We start from the raw sequence: 19463 nt of genomic DNA, 5'->3' as shown, positions 1-19463 counted from the left end.
AGAGATTACATGGGAAAGTTTATTGGCGGAAGGGAGTGGGAGAAGGGAAAGAAAAGAGAAGAGAGAGAGGGGGGAGGGAGAGAGGGAGAGAGAGGGGGGGTCAGATGGGGAGGAAAGGGAAGCAGAAAAAGAGGAAGGAGTAGGCAGAGTTCTGCCTTTTAAAGGGACCACACACAGGTACTGCCTGCCATGCACACAGGGGTGATACACTCTGCCAGTCATCCAAGGGGCAGGGCCAGGTATGTCTGGATGCTAACACATGCTTCTTGAAAAATATAAAAGGGTCTGTGGATTGTCTATACCCATTTTCCACATCGGCCCTTGCAAGTGAATACAAGGACTGGAAAGCAGTCTTACCTGTGGGTTTCCCAGAACAATAGAATTCAGTCTTCAGTATCTATAGTTTCTTACAGCAGCGCTGCCCAAACGATTAGACAGTCATAATCCACTAACACAGAACTGACCAAATTTGTGATAATCTTTCAATGTCAAGACCTTTGATATATCTTATCTTCAAATCAGCTCTTTTTCTTATAAAGTAACATTTATAGATGGCATAAATTAAGACATGTTTTCTTTCTGTCCATTATCAAGCCTACTATGTGGTTCAATGAAACACTGTCATGCTTACCACTGAATATTTAATTCTAAGCAAACTTTCTCTGACATCACAGAAGTATCCCCAATTCCTTTGTAATCTAGTTCAGGCCAGTTATGAAGTTGCAAAGTAGGCATGTGTTGTTTCATGCCCCAGACAAGAGCATTGCAGATAGTGCCATTCTGACAAGGAAGTCATTTTTTGAAATCCTTCTTTCCCAAATAGACCCAGAAACTGTGGTTTCATTTTTTTATAGTTTCAGTTACTATGTTCAATAATTGCTAAAATTAAGTGGAAATTTCCAGATCTAACAAGCACAGGTTTAAATGATACACCACTGTGATTAGAATGATGAGAGATCATGCTAGCTCTTCAAGGATGTACAAGATCATCCTTTGTGTATTGGTTCACCCTACATATGCTACCTGTCTGTCAGTCAATTACAAGCCATTTGGATACCAGATCTACCACAGTGCCTGTGTTTATGTAGTCCTTATTTTACTTAATTATGACAAAGCAAAAAGTAGTAATGGTAGGAATTCAGATATGCCAGAGGGAAGCCATAAAGTACTTTATTGAGTGAAAAGAATAAAAATAAAATATAACATTGTATACTGAGGTTGCTAAGATATATAGCAGAGTGGTATGTACTCATACATATATGGATTTTAGACATAGAGTGAAGGATTACCAGCCTACAGTCCACACCACCAGAGAAGCAAGGAAACAAGGAGGACCCTAAGAGAGACATACATGGTCCCCCAGAGAAGGGGAAAGGGACAAGATCTCCTGAGCTAATTGGGAGCATAGGGAGAAGGGATAAGAAGCTATGAGAAAGAGAAGGGTAGGAGGGGAGAGGAGAGGAGGATATGAGGGAGCAGGAAGGTTGAGTAAGGGGAAGAATAGAGGAGAGCATGATAAGAGATACCATAATACAGGGAGCCATTATAGGTTTAAAGAGAAATCTGGCACTAGGGAATGTCCAGAGATCTACAAGGATGATACCAACTAACAATTTAAGCAATAGTGAAGAGGCTACCTTAAATGCCCTTCCCCGAAAATGAGATTTATGACTACCTTATTTGCCATACTAAAGCCTTCATCTAGTAGCTGATGGAAGCAGAAGCAGACACCCACAGCTCAACACTGAACTGAAATCCTGTTGCAGATAGGGGGGGAGTGATGATCAAAGGGGTCAAGACAAGGCTGGTGAAACCCACAGAAACAACTGACCTGAACAAGGGGGAGGTAATGGACCCCAGACTGATTGCTGGGAACCAGCATGGGACTGATCCAGACCCCCTGAACGTGGGTGTCAGTGAGGCTGCCTTGGTAATCTATGGGGCCCCTGGTAGTGGATCAGTATTTATCAATAGCAAACAAATGGACTTTGGGAGCCTATTCTACATAGAGGGATATTCTCTCAGCCTAGACACGGGAGGGGGGGTCCTAGGCCCTGCTCCAAATGATATGACAGACTGGGGATGGGATAGGAGGTTAGTGGGGGGGCAAAGGGGGAAAAGAGGGAGAGGGAACTGGGATTGACATGTAAAACAAGCTTGTTTCTAATTTAAATAAAAAGGAAATAAAAAAATGTATAACAGAATGAACCTTCTATTGGCAGAAGTATAAGTAAGTACAAAGAAATTCATGCTGTCCTTGATGTTGAAGAAATGGCCACTGAGGCTGATGTGAATTGAAGCATGAAAGATTTTCCATTATAGAATCTGGTACTGTCAGAAGGTTCAAGAATACATTGTGGATTTCAAAATGTATCCATTGTGAGTAAGTGGGAACAGTGGTTTTTAATTTAGATCTGTGTCATCAATTTCTCTAATAAACCATGGGATTATTTTAAGGATGATGCTGAAAATAGATTTTAAGTGGGGTGGATTCTTATTTGTTCTTCATCTGGAAAGCAAATGTTTGAAGATTTTACTTTTGCTGACTGGTTTGTACATTCTTTGATGAAGCAACATAAATGTAATTTACTTCCTTTAATCACTGTTAAAATTCCTTCCAGGCACTCATTGATTGCAATCATGTAGTTTCTATTCTTTCTTGGGTGGTAGTTGGTACATCTTTGCAAGTTAGACAAAACCTCTGTGACTCTTCAGGGTCCTGCATGGGACTGCTTTCAGAAGTTTGTCCCCAGCTATCATTCTGCTCCCAGATATCTACCTGTGCTTCCTTCCTTGAGACATAAGAGCACAAGGCTGTCTATTAGCCAGCTTTTTTTCCTTTTCATCTTGTTTAAAGTTCCAAAACTTTAAACTTTGTATCATTCTTAAATTCTAGAGTTGTTTCGCTGGATATCACATAAGCATGAGATTCATCTCCAAGTCTGGAAATAAACAGAAAAACTCTGAAATGGAAGCAACAGGAACCCAGCATACAGACAGTGAGAGACAGAGATCACAAATGCATTTCCTGACCTTGAGGAGTAGATGGTCACTAGGAGTTCCTATTACCTAGTGTGACTCCTGTAATGAATTTCTAATAAACCAACATGAAAAGAAGAATGAAAAAGAGCTAAGCTTTTCTCTCTGCTTTCCCCCTTTTGAATACATACATTAAAAATTGAATGCAAGTAAAGCATAAAGCGGGAAGATTTTGTTTTTTAATATATTACCTCTGTTTTAAATCCTGAGAAACTTTCCCTTTTTATTGAAAATAGATGCTTTTCTTACATAATGTATCCTGATTATAGTTTCTCCTAAAATCCAGAGATATTTTTATCACAACACATTAAGAATAATTAGAACACAATTAGAGTGTGTAAATAATTGAATTAATCCATGAATTACACCCATAATAGAATGGTTTTTGTGGTCTCCTAATAGAATAGTTATTGTGGTCTCATAATAGAATGACTAATGTGGGTCTACTGTAAACATCAGTGTTGGCAAGGGTCATCTATGGAATTCATACTACATGAATAGTAAGAATACATTATGCCTCTTTGGCCCACAATTTGGAAGCATCTTACTGATACATTGATTAACAGATGAAAAAGCCATTACTATGGGCCATATTTCCACATGTCTCCTTGCCTACTACTAATAGCAGTAGTAGTAATAATAGATTTGTTCTATTTTTTAAACATTATATTTTAAAACATCTGAAATGTCTAACATCAGTATCCCAGGGCAATAAGAACAGTTGCCAAAGATGCCTTTTGATAGTCATGGAGGCAGGATACACCAAATGAAGTAGATATTTAGTGAGCAGATGTACACAATTGATTCTTCAAACAGAAATGGAGTCAGCTGTGACCACACTATGTTATTTTTATTACTTTATTTTATCATTTGAGATTATAATGTAATTAGACCATTTCCCCCATTTGTCTACCTCCAAACCCCGCCATATTACCTCTTCTTTCTCTGTCTCAAATTAATGACCTCTTTTTCATTAATTATTCTTGCATACATATATGTCTGTTGAAAGAGTCAGAATTGCATGCATATATAAGATAAATAGATGTATATGTACATATAAGATATATGAATATGAGAAAGGTGTGTGTTTTATTTGTAATATACAAATTATGGATTTGAATGAGTTATTTTTATGATGCCAGAATGAGATGGTCAATTTCATAATGTGGAAATAAGAGTAAAATCTGTATGTTGACTTATTTTTCTTTTTTATTTAAATTAGAAACAAACTCCTTTTACATGTCAATCTCAGTTTCCTTTCTCTCCCCTCCTCCCCTGCCCCCCCACTGACCCTCCTATTCCAACCCCTTTCTGCTCCTCAGGGAGGGTGAGGCCTTCCATGGGGGAATCTTCAGAGTCTGTCATATCATTTGGAGCAGGGCCTAGACCTACTAGGCTGAGAACGTATCCCTCTATGAGGTGAGGGCTCCCAAAGTCCATTCATGTACTAGGGGTAAATACTGATCCTCTACCAGTGGCCCCATAGATTGTCTAGACTTCCAAACTGACTTCCTCCTTCAGAGGGTCTGGAACATTCCTATGCTGGTTTCCCAGCTATCAGTATGGGATATATGAGCTCCTGCTTGCTCAGGTCAGCTGTTTCTGTGGGTTTCTTCAGCTCTCTTGACCCCTTTGTTCATCACTCCTTCCTCTCTACAACTGGATTCCCGAGTTCAGCTCAGTGCTTAGTTGACTTACTTTTCTTATTTTTTAAATGAAAATAGATTCTCCTCTCATACAATTCACTCCAACTACAGTTTCCCCTCCCTCCATTCTTCCTAACTCCCCCGACACTCCCCTAGATCTACTGCCCCTGCATTTCCTCTTCAGAAAAGAGAAGGCCTCCAAGAGAAGACAGCCAAATAGGAAAAAAATAGTATAAAATGAGACAAGGTGAAAGCCCTCATATTGAGGCTGGCCAATGCTTCCCAATCCAAATAAAAAAGTCCTCTAGAGCAGGCAAAAGAATCAGAGAAATGCCCGGCCTCTCCTGAGGTGATTGTACCCTCTGCTCCTTCACAACTCATTCCCAATGCCCCCATCACCCCCCAGATCTCTCTGGGACTGTGCTTGCCATAGAGTGGACCTACCAAGAAAGGGAGGACCTCCCTGAGTCTGGAAACACCTCGATCTTTCTTCCCCTTCCTTTCCCTTCTGCTAGCCCAACCTCTCCTGAGGAGACTACCAAGAGAGGCAAGACCTCCAGAGCTGCAGACATTGAAGTCTTGGCCCACACATAGCACCTGGTGACAAGAAGAGATAGAGACACCCCACCTGCACCCACTGGAGGAAGAGATGTGAAGAAGACAGAATAAAAACACACTCAGCAACAGAGAGACCAATATGACACCATCAGAAAGAATCTATGGAGTCCATACCAACAAGATCTGAAAAGCACAACACAGAGGAACAAGAGACAGACCTAAAAACTACTTTATGAAGATGTTCAAGACCCTTAAATAGGAAACAAGAAAATCTCTTAAAGAAATAGAAGAAAACAACAAACAAAAATTCAAGAAATAAGAATCTAAAGAAAGCCAAGAAAAAGCAACCAAACAAGTGAAGTAAGCACTCAAACAATTCAAGGCATGAAAGCTAAAATGGAAACAGTAAAGAAAACACAGAATGAGGGGATGCTGGAAACAGAAAGCCTGGATAAATGACCAGGAACTAAAGATGTGAGTACAACCAATAGAATTCAAGAGATGGAAGAGAGAATCTCAGTTGTTGAAGACTTGCTAGAGGATATAGACCCATCGACCAAAGAAAATCTCAAGTCCAACAAATCCCTAACACAAATTATCCAGGAAATATGGGACACCGTGAAAAGGCCAAACATAAGAATGATAGGTATAGAAGAAGGTGAAGAAATACAGCTCAAAGATACAGAAAACATATTCAACAAAATCATAGAAGAAAACTTCCCAACCTACCCAAGGATATGCCTATGAAAGTACAAGAAGCTTACAGAACACCAAATAGACTGGACCAAAAAAGAAGTCCCCTTGCCACGCCACATAATAATCAAAATACAAAACTTACAGAATAAAGAGAAAATATTAAGAACAGCAAAGGAAAAACACCAAGTAACATAAAAAGGCAGACCTATCAGAATTACTCCTGACTTCTCAATGGAAACTTTGAAAGCTAGAAGGTCCTGGATAGATTCCTACAAACACTAAGGGAACATGGATACCAACCTAGACCACTGTACCCAGAAAAGCTTTCAATCACTATAGATGGAGAAAAAAGATATTCCATGACAAAACCAGATTTAAACAATACATATCCACAAATCCAGCACTATAGAAAGTTCTGGAAGGAAAACACCAACACAAGGAAGATAGCTACACTCACAAAAACATAGTCAATAGATAATCCAACTTTGCAAAACACAAAAAGAAACAGGAAAATGAAATCCACACACAATAACACCACCAACAATGAATCTAAACCAAACAGAACCAAAAATCAATGGACATTAATATCCCTCAATGTCAATGGTCTTAACCTGCCCATAAAAAGGTACAGGCTAACAGAATGGATATGAAGACAGAATCCATCCTTCTGCTGTGTACAAGAAACACACCGCAACTTCAAAGACAGGCATTACCTCAGAGTAAAGGGTTGGAAAAAGATTTTCCAATCAAATGGACCCAAGAAACAAGCTGATGTACCAATCCTAATATCTAGGAAATTAGACTTCAAACTAAAATCAATCAAAAGAGATGAAGGGCATTTTATACTTATCACAGGAAAAGTCCATCAAGATAAAGTCTCAATCCTGAACATCTATGCCACAAATATGAAGACACTCACATTTGTAAAAGAAATATTACTAAATCTCAAACCACACATAAAACCACACACACTTATAGTAGGAGACTTCAACACCCCTCTTTCACCACTAGAATGGACCACCAGACAGAGACTTAACAAAGAAACAAAGGATCTAGCAGAACTTATGACCCAATTGGGATTTACAGACATCTAAAGATCATTCCATCCAAACACAAAAGAACATACCTTCTCTCAGTGCCACATGGACCTTCTCTAAAATTGACCACATACTTGGCAACATAGCAAACCTCTGCAGATACAAAAAAATGAAATAACCCCTTGTATCTTATCAGACCACCACACTTTAAAGTTAGAATTCAACAGCAATACAAATTGCAGAAAACCTACAAACTCATGGAATTGAATAACACTCAATTGCACCACTCCTGGATCGAGGAAGAAATAAAAAAAGAAATTAAAGACTTCCTAGAATTTAATAAGAATGTAGACACAACATACCCAAACTTATGGGACACTTTGAAAGCAGTGCTAAGAGGAAAGTTCATAGCACTAAGTGCCTACATGAAGAAACTGGAGAAGAGACACACCAGACAATTGACAGAACAACTGAAAGCTCTAAAACAAAATGAAGCAAACTCACCACGGAGGAGGAGACACCCGGAAGTAATCAAACTGAGGGCTGAAATCAATAAAGTAGAAACTAGAAAAACATTACAAAGAATCAATGAAACAAAGAGTTGGTTCTTTGAGAAGATCAACAAGATAGACAAACCTCTATCTAAACTAACCAAAAGGCAGAGAGAGAGAGAGAGAGAGAGAGAGAGAGAGAGAGAGAGAGAGAGAGAATGCTAATTAACAAAATGAGAAATGAAAAGGGTCATATAACAACAGATAATTAGGAAATTCAGAGAATCATCAGGTCATACTTTGGAAACCTGTACTCCACAAAATTCAAAAATCTAAAGGAAATGAACATTTTTTTTGTATTAATATCACTTACCAAAATTAAACCAAAAACAGACAATCGGTTTAAATCAACCTATAACCCCTAATGAAATAAAAGCAGCCATCAAAAGCCTTTCAACCAAAACAACAACAACAACAACAACAACAACAACAACAACAAAGCCCAGGGCCAGATGGCTTCACTGCAGAATTCTACCAGAAATTCAAACAAGAGCTACTACCACTACTCCTCAAATTGTTCTACACAATAGAAGCAGAAGGGACATTGCCAAACTATTTTTTACGAAGCTACAATTACTTTGATACCCAAGCCACACAAAGATAACTAAAAAAGGGTTTAGCTAAAATAGACATAGTTAGGATATGCAATAGCAAATTATTGTATCTTCTTGTATTTCACCTTTATGATTACAGTTAATTTGCACTGTTAAGTTTTAATCCTCTTTTAGACTAAAAGGGGAATTGTAGGGAGACATCATAACCACGCCTCCTAAGGGCTGGCTACAGGTGTGCCTGACCACGCCTGTCAGGGCGTGGTCAAGATGAGGTCAGGATGACCAGGGATAGGTTCTTAAGGGACAGCAAAGCACATGGGAGCCCCTGCTCTCTGGCCTTCCTGCCTTGCTGCTCCTGGCACGCTCTGGCTTGTTTTTGGCTGGTGTTTTTCTAATAAATGATATATTTGTCCCAAACACCTTTTATTTCTTAATAAACTACAGACCAATATCCCTCATGAACATCGATACAAACATACAAGAACAATCAAATATAAGAACACACCAGAGATATCATCTACCATGATCAAGTAGGCTTCATTTCATGGATGCAAGGATGATATAACATACAAAAATCCATCAATGTAATCCACCATATAAACAGACTGAGAAAGAAAGACCACATGATCATCTCACTAGATGCTGAAAAAGCTTTTGACAAATCCAACATCCCTTCATGATGAAGATCTTGGAGAGAACAGGAATAACAGGAACATACCTAAACATGATAAAAGCAATATACAGCAAACCAACAGCCAACATCAAACTAAATGGAGAAACTCAAAGTGATTCCCCTAAAATCAGGAACAAGACAAGGCTGTTCACTCTCTCCATATCTCTTCAATATTGTCCTTGAAGTTCTAGCTAGAGCAATAAGACAAGAAAAGGAGATCAAGGGTATACAAATTGGAAAGGAAGAAGTCAGAGTTTCACTATTTGCAGATGATATAATAGTCTACATAAGTGACCTGAAAAACTCTACCAGGGAACTCCTATAGCTGATAAACACCTTCAACAAAGTAACAGGTTACAAAATTAACTAAAAGAAATCAGTAGCCCTACTATATACAGATGATAAATGCAATGAGAAAGAAATCAGAGAAACATTACCCTTCTCAATATCCACAAACAACATAAAATATCTTGGGGTCCAAGAGTCAAAAGAAAAATATATTAACATTTTACATGTTCTTTGTAAATAGTATCTAGAATATTATGTGCATCCTATTATCTTAAATTCAGGAGTTGAAGATACCTTATCATAGTACAGCTCTGTATCAGTGTGTTTCATTCGATGACATTAAAGCAAGAGTCAAAGGGAGTTGGATGATTCTCTTTGCCTTCCCTTCTTGGTCACATATATAAAAATAAATGCTTTAGATTCAGCAAGTCTAGGAGAATCATGTTTAATAACTAACCTTGTATGATTAAGGCTTTTATATTAATGGTTCTAGGTTCATAGACAATGAGAGCTAGGTAGAAAAGCACTAGGTTTGCTTGTTTATTTTGTTTGAGACAGTTTCCTACAGTCTAGGCTGGCCTCCAACTCACTGTACAGCTGAAGAAGATCTTGAATTCCTCATTCTCTTGCCTCTACTTTCCTGCATGCTGGTGTTGCAGGCATGTGCTATGACCCCCAGAAACTCAACAGTTTCCCCTGTTAAACATTTCTTCATACATAAATCACAAAATATTTTAAATAATGAATGTTAATACATGCATTCATATGTATTTTTCACATATATTTCACAAATAGATTCTTTAGGAGATAATACCATATTTTAAGTATGTGTAAGAGAATTTATAGAAAATAAATCATAGACATCTTCAGAGAAAAAATAATAATTTTAAAACAATCTATTCCAAAATAATGTGTGATTAAAACCATAGGAGTGTCTTGTATCAGCATGATTCTTCCATTTATGAAGATGACTACTCATCAAATTATTCCACCTAGTGAGCTTCTAAAGACACAATATGTATAACTAAATTGAAATTTCATTTTCTATTCATATATGAAGCTGATTTTGAAATCTAATATCTAGGCATGAAGAAATGGCTCAACAGTTAAGAGCACTGGCTGTTCTTCCAGGGAACTCGGGTTCAGTGCAGAGCACCCAGATGGCAGTTCACATCTGTCTCAAACTTCAGTTCTAGGGCATCTGACAACCTCACAAAGACACACATGCAATCAAAACATCAATGCATATAGAATAAAAAATAAAATCATCTTTAAAAATTAAAAACTTAACACCTCTATTTTAACCATCAACTCTCTAAAAGTTAATGTTTAAAATATGTATTCTTATTTTGATTCTATTATGTATAGACACAAAACTTGAAATTTCTTTGCCTTTAACTAGAGGTTGCTATTGTATTAAGAATGGAAATCACCTTATAACATACAAATATGTTATTTTACTTCTTCATAATATCTATTGTTTAATAGCTATTCATAAGACTATTTCTGCACCTGTGATGGCAATAGAGAAAATTGGTTATTACAAAGCAAAATATTTTGAAGTGCTACATGTAAGAAAAACTGGGATATGAATTATTGCTCTGCCAATAAGACTCTCACTAAACTAAACTCATTTATATTGTAGAAACATTTTCAGATAGCTCTGATACCTTAAATTTTATATGTATTTTAAATGTAGAGTAAATCTAGAATAATTTAAGTAGTATTATTTAAATTGCCAAGTGTACTTATTTGCATCAAATTATGCATACTGTTAGAGCTCAAACTACCAATGAATAGAGGCAGTATATAAGAAAATGAGACAATTCCATTTATTTTCTTTTGAAACAAATATATTTGGTGTTATTGCAATAGTGTATATATTACATTGTGAAAAAATAGAAACCCTTTCACATGGCATATTGGAACCTTTAAGTGTCTTCAGTATCTACTACAAGTGGAGGCTTTGGATTTATATTGGAAACATAGCTCATTTGTTATCTGCTTAGGGTCTGGCCAAGCAAAATTTGGTTCATGTCAATATGGATGTTTAGTGATTAAAATGGAACAAATGAAGCAAATGGGATCTAGCCTACTAAATTTTTAAAGGGTGATTTTTCAGGATAAAGTCTCCTCATTAGATAATCCCAAAAGAGAGATAATTTATAGATTATAAAATATTAAATTATTAGAACCCTGAGAGAATGAAAAATTGAACTGAGAAATAATTGTTTACATGGCTGCATGTCATAAGAGTGAAGAAGAAAATTTTCTGTCTCATCTACATATATAAGTGTGTATTTTTCTAAAAAAGAAAGGAAGCATCTAAATAGCCAGTTTAATTTACAAATATATGTATAACTGGATTTTGACTTGGAGAAGAGTAATATGTATTACAAATGTAAACTGAATGGGGCTAGAGAATTGGGTCAGTGGTTTAGAGTGCTGCGGCTCTTACAGAGGACTCAGGTTTAGTTCCTAGAACCCACATAGTGTCTCACAGCCACCCATAACTTATGCTCCTGTGTCAGATCCTGTAGACGGAGCTTCTTTCCGTCCTGGTCCCACAGCAATTTAACCCCAAATAAACACACAGAGACTTATAATAATAATAAACTGTTTGACCAATGCCTTAGGCTTCTTAGTGGCTAGCTCTCTCTTAATTATTAACCCATTTCTATTAAACTATGTAGTGACACAAGACTGCTGTTTACCTGTATCTGGCATGTTACTGTTTCAACAGCTACATGGCATCTCCCTCGAAGCCTCTCTGTGTCCTTTCCCCAACATTCTCCTTGTCTGGTCTGGTAGCCCTGCCTTTACTTCCTGGCTGGCTACTGGCCAATCAATGTTTTATTCATCAACCAATAGGAGAAATATACATAAAGAAGGAATTCCCCATCAAGATCCTACATTATTCAGGGCTTAGTCACACAGAATTATTCCCAGTTCAAGTGTTAAATGTCTCCAGAGATTTTGGCCAACTGCCTGGTAAGTGTGAGTCCCCAAGCTTCTCCTGAATTTTAGAGCTATATTTGAGTGGCTAACAGAATTCAGATAACTGTTCTATTTATTACTGATGATTTAGTATTAAGAACAGTTAAAAAATACAAATGAACATCCAGGTGAAGTAGTATTCATAAACATGCATCTGTAGGCAGTCCTAAGTAGGAGTTTCTGTCTCTGGGGAGCCGAGTGGCATTGCCCTACAGTGTATGTACGCAGTCAGCAACTGATAAACTTCCCACACACTGTCTTGTGTTTTTTTATGGAGCCTTCTGAATATAGGCACGACTGACAAAGTCTTTGGCCCCGTGATCAACATAACCTTATTCACTCTCCTCTCCTTAGAGATTGAGGTGAGGCTGGAATCTATAAGTATTTATCACATGGTTCATTCCCATAGCAACCAATCATATCAAAGATTGTTAATTATCTCCCCAAATCAGTCATTTTAGATACATACATAAAATAAGACAAATCACTTTGTGGACTCAAAAGCATTTAGGAGCTGTGTGCCAAGAAAAATGAGATTAAAGGCAAATATAATTCTTACTGTAAATCACAATGCTAAATTTACTTATATGATTGTAATATCAAGCATTCATTTACTGTAAAATAATGTGGCATTAATAATATGAGGTCAAAGTGAGAAAGGATGAAGGAGTCAGCAGGAAGGAGATTAGCTAAGGAAAATCGGACACAAGATTAGAAAGTATTGCTCTAAGGGGCTCAAAGAAAAACAAGAAGCATAAATCCAGTGACCACATACAAACTATCAAAAGCAGGTTAAAATTAACTTAAGGGGACCTTTAAAAGAGAGTCCCAAAGGAGACATAGGTGATTGCAAAGGAAAGTGGGATCCTGATGATAAAGAAATAAACTGTGAAAAGCTTAATCTAGAATTCCAAAATGAGAAAAACCAATCTCTCTGTCAGGACCTGCTCAAATGTATCTGAAAATGGGAGTGAAGACTGAGAAAGAAAAGAGACAAAAGATAGAAGATAGAATTGGGAGAGCTCTCAGTGAATACTGCAGAAGCCCCAAGATTATTTCATAGCCCTTATATACCCCAAGCAAAATGGGAGGGCAAAAATCTTCCTTACCATGATACAAGGAACAAACAAGCATAATTACCTCCTTAATACTCATAATATCTAATAACCATGTCCTAAGTCAAATATCTTGTTATTTGGCCTTGAGGAGCAAGACATCGAGTAGCCAAACTTTTGGCCCAACATCTTGTTATTTGACCTTGAGGAGCAAGAACAAGTTTGAACTCTCTGACCTTAAGGAAAAATGGAAATAGAGTCACTGAGGGCTCCCACATCTCTCAAAAATTAAGTTTTTAAATAGCTTGTACAAATAACAAAAATTTTCCAGCAAATTTGTACTGAAAAGAATAGTATAAAAATTCTTCAAGGTCAAAGAAAATTACCAACTAATGAAGTACAAAATGGGAGTGAGGTGTATAGAAAAATATGACAAATGTGTGTGTAATATCATACCTGAGAGTAATATGCCTCCTGGGATTTGTGGCTTATGTCTATTCATTCAAATTTGTTCATTAATAAAAACAGCAGAAATTTTAGAATCTATTTATAAATTTCTGCCAAACCACACTCTTAATAGAGTGAAGCAGCAGCTTTTATTGTAGAAAGTTTATAAGGAGCAGTATTTTGTAGAAAATTTGATGTGTATGTTTGTTAGAGAGAGGAGAGACAGAGAAGCAAGCAATAACATGAACAGCTGCTTTCAAACAATCTGTCAGATCCTTAAATAATTAAATGTAAAATTACCATATGATGCAGTTATTCTACCACTAGGCATTTCTCAAAAGAACTTTAAGCATATGTCCACACACAAAATAATTAAATATGACTATTTATAACAGCTCTATTTATAATCACCAAAAGGTGGAAACAACCCAAATGTCCATCAAGAAATGAATGGATAAGTTTAATGTAAGATTTATATAAAATGAAATATTATTAAGCAATCAAGAAGAATTGGAATACTGAGCCAAGTTGCAATGATGAAACCTGTTAACATTAAGCAGCCAATTGAAAAGCTTACTCTTATTATTCAATTCATACTAAAACCCAGAGCTGGGAACTCAGGTAGAGAGGAAATGGACTGGTGGTTGCTAAAGGGTGGGTAGAGGGAATGGGGGGGTTAACTTAAAAGTCTAAGATTTCCAATCTGAATCTAAAGTTGATTGTTACAATGATTATGCATATCTTATAACATTAAGATCCACCTGAATTCTAAGTGGGAAAATTGTATGGACTATACATTTATCTAAAAGCTGTTTGAAAAGTCAAAGGAATGAAGACACATATAAGACAAAATAATAACCAAGCCACATTGAACTAAAAATAGTTATTTTTATATGATAAAGTCTATATGCTGAAACATAACTATTAATATCCTATGAACAAATAACTCAATGCTTTCTTTTGAGATAGGAAAAAATACCAAGTTTTCCTAATGCTATCACTTTTATTCAGTTCTGTACTATATGTGAAAGAAATAAATTAAGATTATATAGATTTACCACCAGAAATAACATTGCCCCTGCTTGCACATGGTATTTTTAACATAGAAAATTAAAGGCGATTTAAAAACCATTCCACTAGAATTAATAAATGTATCAGAGAAAGATGATAATTGGATATCATGACACAAACTAATCTATTTCTTATTTTAAAGCAGTAAAGTGCTAACTACTGAACATTTTAAAATGGCAATCCAATATTAGCAACCTATATCATACATATGGAACTAGATTTCATTCTAGGAGTCAAAATCTTAATACTGAATATTTAAAGTCCATCACAGAAAATACTTTAAATATTCCAACTGCTTATAAGGATATATACTGTGTTGGTTAATGGAAGGCTCAAACACTATGAGATGGGACACTTCCTCAAAATGACTCAAAGACCCATTAGAAGCTATGTTAAAATTCTAGTGGGGTTTTTCATTTGGAAATCACAAGTTTATTCTAAAACTTATTGGAAATCAACTATATAAAAGAAGAAATTTGAAGGATATTCAAATAAAAGAGATCTGAAGACTACATGGAACATTTGAGACTTAGCATCTGTGCTGTTGAGTTAGGTTTACTATTGAAGTCTGTTACTCCAGCTCAGAAACTGACACAGGTACAAGTCCAAGACCTGCCTAAGCTTCAGAGAGTTTCTGCTTTTAGTACTAGACAAGAGTAATTTAATAGTGTAATAAGACTATTGGTGTTTAAAACAAATACATGACAAATATGTGGTTTCCAGAATCAGGGTAAAGCCACCACCAGTTAAGCAAGAATGGAACTGTAATAAAAGCAAAGATGTCCCATCAATAGTGTTGGCCATATGGAGAAAAGGATATTGATCCTCTGAGTTATTTGTCATATACACATGCAAACATAAACACATACATGTAAGTACTAATTAACATGGAATCATATGACTGTAAGAAAAATGTAAAGCACAAAACAAACAAGAGGCCATCAAGATGTCTCAGAGGGTAAAGGGGACTGCCACCAAACCTTAAAACCTATGTTTGATCCCTGAGACCTACATAGTGAAAGTAGAGAAATGATTTATATATGTTGTTTTTGATTCCACATGACCTTGCTGGCTTACACATGAATATCCATTTCAACAAAAAAGGACATATTCATGATTTTAAATAACTGCATTACAAATAATGCCCACCAATAATCAGATGTTTAATATTATTAACATGCTTCCAGAAGACTACCCTAATCGTTGATATACACAGAAACAAATAGACATAATAGTTGTGGTATGGAGCAAAAGAAGCTAGAGCTTCAGAATATGTGTTGAATAATCTGTGTGAAAAACCTGGAAAATAGAAAAACATAATCCTTGATGCTGGAGGTAAGATGTTTAATGCCTGTAGCAGTGGTTATTAACCTTCCTAATGCTGCAACCTTTTAATACAGTTTCTCATGTTGCATAAGCCCCAACCATAAAATTATTTCATTGCTACTTCAGAAATGTAATTTTGCTACTGTTATGAATCATAATGTGCATATTTCATATGCAGGATATCTTGACTACTGCCCTCAGGTTGAGAAACACTGCTTTAGGGAGAGTAGGATGGGTTATACATGGATAAAATCCTAAAAATGTTTTTATTGGTATATCTGTGTGTGCACAGTAACTGTAGCTGTAAATATATGAATAATGTTAATATATGCCAAGTTATACCTCAATAGAACAGAAATGGTGGAGGCAGTTACTGAAAAGCACCCTCTATATTCTTTTCCACAATCACATTTCCATTGTTGTAGACACTTCATTTACAATAACTAGATTGCACGATATGTTTTGAGAAACGCTGCGTGCAAACCACAGTGTTTTCCCATTACAAATTTAACTTTTCTTTTTAAATGTCCATCATGAATTGATTGCACTTGCCAAATTCAGGGTCAAAAACTGGCTGTGGGGCTTAGAATTCCCCTTGGACATGGTATTTTCTGTTTAAATGTATAGTTGAAATTTTATTATTTTCATTTATTTCCTTAATTGTTAACAACACACTGGAATCACATAAGATTAAACCATTCAGCATTGATATTTTACAAAAAGAAACCTAGCTGTAAGTGACGTGTACTGAAAAATGTGAATCATTTTTATTTTCTTATATGATCTCATCAAATACATCTTTCATTGATATAATGTGTTTTGTCAAGCTTCAGAAAATTGGTCCATTACTACATTGCTGCTGCTGTTTCTCTGACATTTTATGTCCTTTGGGACAATGAGCAACACCCACAGGAATATCCCCCAAACTACAGGTACTACCCACCTGTTCTAATTATACAGCCTGAATGCCTGTCAGTCATGTAGGTCAGACCAAAAGAGAATGTAGGGACGTGAGGTGTTGAAGTCTTGAGATGGACAATGGAAGGAAGGTTTTCCCTCTTCATCCTGTAGTTCATGTATCATGTGTCTTTGTAATCCTAGCATTCACATTAGTGTTGACCTGGGAATGAATATCAGACTGTACATGAAAAGAAGTATCTTAATTTATTCACAGATAGAGAAACAAAAAGTTGGTTGTCTGTCTGCTTATTTTAAACAAAATACAAAAGTTTCAGTTTCAAGTTGAGATTATGTCAGGTCTTGGGAGATGGTTCCGTTGGTAAAGTACTTGCATACAACCTGTGTAATTGAGGATTCTCAAATGATGGTGTGCTTCTGTTATCCAATTTCTGGGGATGTTGAAACAGGCAAGTCATTAGGGCTCCCAACCCAGCCAGCACAGCCTAAATGAAGAACTTCAGGGTCAGTGAGACACTCTTCCTCAGGCCTCCACTTGCACATGCATACTTAACAGATATGGTCATGCACCCTCACACTCAAACATACACATGTGTGCACATGCACACAAGACAGAGACAGAGAGAGAGAGAGAGAGAGAGAGAGAGAGAGAGAGAGAGAGAGAGAGAGAGCATATTATTATTTTTGTATTCATTCACAATCCTGGATGATTTTAAATTATCAATAGGTATAAAATAAAGGATAAAATGGATATTTATTTATATCCAGTCTAGGTATTTTATTTTAATGAAAGATCCTTCATGGTCAGAGTGGAGCTCTGAGAAACCACACCAGCTTCTGGGCTTTTAAATTGAGTCTGTTTTGTTTTTTTATAAGAAAAATAATTGGTTTGTAAAGTAAAAGGTCTTGTCTATTTCTGCCTCATTTTTCTCCCTCTTCTCACATTTTTGGGGAGGCACACTCACCTGTGTTAGTGCATGAACAGGTCAGAAATAACCAGTGGGTGTTTATCCATCTACACCTTACAGTTTCATGTGTGGTTCTTTCACTGTACTTGAATCTTTTGTCATTTTGGCTTGATTGAATGCCCAGGGAGTTCTCAAGTTCTATAAGTCTCTTCCTTCAGCCCCAGCATGAGTACTACAGAGCATAGCTAAATGCTGCCAAGTCTAGTTTTAACATGGATGCTGAATATCTGAACTCAGTTGCAGAAATCACTTTACCACTGAGCACTTTACCTCCTGCTTTCTTTTTTTTTTCATTCATTTATTTAGCTCATAAATAAAGTCATGCACAATTATGATACACAATACAGTATGTTCACAATGGCATGGCTAAATTAAACCAATTAACATGTTATATCACACATATTCATCATTTTTGTTTTGAGAACACTTAAAGTATACTATCTCACAACTTTCAAAATATAGCATATTGTTGTCAACCATATTTATCATGATCTCAGTAGACCTCAAGACTCAGAGAGTCCATGCCTCCTGCTTTCTTATTGGTCTTATTTTACAATTAACTCTCTCATAAATTAGTTTAATTATTGAGTCCACCAATATGTTAAGAATATAATTGTGATTCCCAAAAGAGACCATAGGAAGTATGCAGTAATGTTGTGAATTTCCCAGAACTTTTTGTTATTTTAAGAAAGCAAGACTAGCAGAAACCAGAGGAAGATAACTTACCCAGTAAATCCTGCAGAGGGGTGAATGGTGTAGAGTGCTGGTCTGAAAGAGTAAACAACACTGAAATTACAAGCTTCCAGCACATACTTCTTAGGACATCAAATTATAGAATACTTCAAGTGTTGGTGAGGTTGTGCAACAGTGGGATCTCTCATTCACTACTGATGAAAGTGTAGAAGTTTTACAACCATTTAGGAAGACAATGTGAGAGTTTCCTTTGAAACTCAGTTGACACTTTCCATTTGACCCAGTGACCTTGTTGTTGGACATTCTTTGGGTTTGAACAGACACATGAGGTTGTGTCCTGATATTAACCCAAAGGGGTTGAAACTGTGTATACATAAAATCTGCACAAAGATATGTTTGGTACCTTTATTTATAATTACATAAAACATGGTAGCAACCTACCTGACCATCAGTGAAAGAGTAGATAAGCAAAATGTGGTATAGCCAGATAATGGTATAATATTTATTGCTAAAAAGACTGAGTTACTGAGTCCTGAAAAAAACATGGAAAAACTTCAAGTGGACAGGATTAAGTGAAAGAAACCATTTTGAAAAGAATTCCACTACTCAACTTCAACCATATGGCATTCTGAAAAAGACATAATTATTTTGACAGAAAAGTCATCACAGGTAGTGGTCACTGGAATTATGATAGAAAAGGATGAGCAGAAAGGCATAGAGGGGTTAAAGATACAGGCAATTCTCTTTAATGCAGTAATAGTGAACAGATGTACACCTGTACAAATCCAAGTGTTTACAAGACTAAGAGTGAACTCTAACCTAACTGTATATTCTGGATGACAGTGATAAGTCAATATAGGTTGCTGTGGGTGATTTTGATAGTGAGAGCAGCAGAAGCAACAACATCAATAACACACACACACACACACACACACACACACACACA

The 19463-nt window shown here is 36.4% G+C and overlaps 1 protein-coding gene and 1 long non-coding RNA gene across 4 annotated transcripts in view; one reads left to right on the top strand and one right to left on the bottom strand.

Annotated features, from left to right (window-relative positions):
* The window catches only part of LOC100762336, a 55703-nt gene extending 43828 nt beyond the window's left edge, over nucleotides 1-11875 (bottom strand). The window contains exon 1 of the long non-coding RNA XR_003479816.2: nucleotides 11757-11875. This is a non-coding gene — a long non-coding RNA (uncharacterized LOC100762336). The remainder of the gene's footprint in view (nucleotides 1-11756) is intronic.
* Nucleotides 1-19463, top strand: part of Fgf14 (fibroblast growth factor 14) — a 585881-nt gene that overhangs the window by 487212 nt on the left and 79206 nt on the right. The window lies entirely within an intron of this gene.

The sequence above is a fragment of the Cricetulus griseus genome (genome assembly GCF_003668045.3).
Source record: "Cricetulus griseus strain 17A/GY chromosome 1 unlocalized genomic scaffold, alternate assembly CriGri-PICRH-1.0 chr1_1, whole genome shotgun sequence".
Classification (NCBI taxonomy): domain Eukaryota; kingdom Metazoa; phylum Chordata; class Mammalia; order Rodentia; family Cricetidae; genus Cricetulus; species Cricetulus griseus.
This window is presented reverse-complemented; position numbering and strand designations above follow the sequence as displayed.